Below are 419 nucleotides of genomic sequence, written 5' to 3' on the forward strand. Positions count from 1 at the left end.
TACCAGTGTTTTTTAGGGTAAGGGCAGTAATTATATGACAAGCTTCAAGGGTAATCACTATATAAAGGTGGAGAGCCACTTTGATAGCTTGTGGATTAATTTTTACTTATTGAAAGTGAATGACAATGCAATATCACCTTAGAGATTGTAGGATGTATTTTTGAAGAAAGCCACTATCAGTAGCCAGGCTTATCAATTTCAAGAAATGGAATAAGGAGATCAAAGATATATGATTGATTTGCCAATTAAAATAATGATGTTAATGTGGACTTGTGTATTGAATAGATTATAAACTGTATTCCATTGGTGCCAGTTTCATTGTAGTTTTGTTTTGTCAGTTGTTTAAATAGATTGCTTTACAAATCCTTATTAATTATTAATAGTCAACCTTTCCCTCTTGAATTTTCAGGGGGGAAAAA

General features: G+C 31.7%; 1 protein-coding gene across 1 annotated transcript in view; it reads left to right on the forward strand.

The window, feature by feature from the left end:
* The window catches only part of LOC119587366 (trimethylguanosine synthase-like), a gene marked incomplete at its 5' end in the record, with an annotated part of 5,194 nt that overhangs the window by 1,893 nt on the left and 2,882 nt on the right, over positions 1 to 419 (forward strand).

Source organism: Penaeus monodon, chromosome 22, assembly GCF_015228065.2.
Source record: "Penaeus monodon isolate SGIC_2016 chromosome 22, NSTDA_Pmon_1, whole genome shotgun sequence".
NCBI classification, from domain to species: Eukaryota; Metazoa; Arthropoda; class Malacostraca; order Decapoda; family Penaeidae; genus Penaeus; species Penaeus monodon.